Here is a 365-nt window from a genome sequence, read left to right on the forward strand (position 1 = left end):
GTTTAACTCCCATTTAGGTGCCAGTTCCGGCGTTTAACGCTGGAATTTCTGAGGGTGACTTTGAATGCCGGTTTGGGCCATTAAATCTTGGGCAAAGTATGGACTATCATATATTGCTGGAAAGCCCAGGATGTCTACTTTCCAACGCCGTTGAGAGCGCGCCAATGGGGCTTCTGTAGCTCCAGAAAATTCACTTCGAGTGCAGGGAGGTCAGAATCCAACAGCATCTGCAGTCCTTTTGAGTCTCTGGATCAGATTTTTGCTCAGATCCCTCAATTTCAGCCAGAAAATACCTGAAATCACAGAAAAACACACAAACTCATAGTAAAGTCCAGAAAAGTGAATTTTAACTAAAAACTAATAAA

Source organism: Arachis duranensis, chromosome 4 (genome assembly GCF_000817695.3).
Source record: "Arachis duranensis cultivar V14167 chromosome 4, aradu.V14167.gnm2.J7QH, whole genome shotgun sequence".
In the NCBI taxonomy this organism is placed as follows: Eukaryota; Viridiplantae; Streptophyta; class Magnoliopsida; order Fabales; family Fabaceae; genus Arachis; species Arachis duranensis.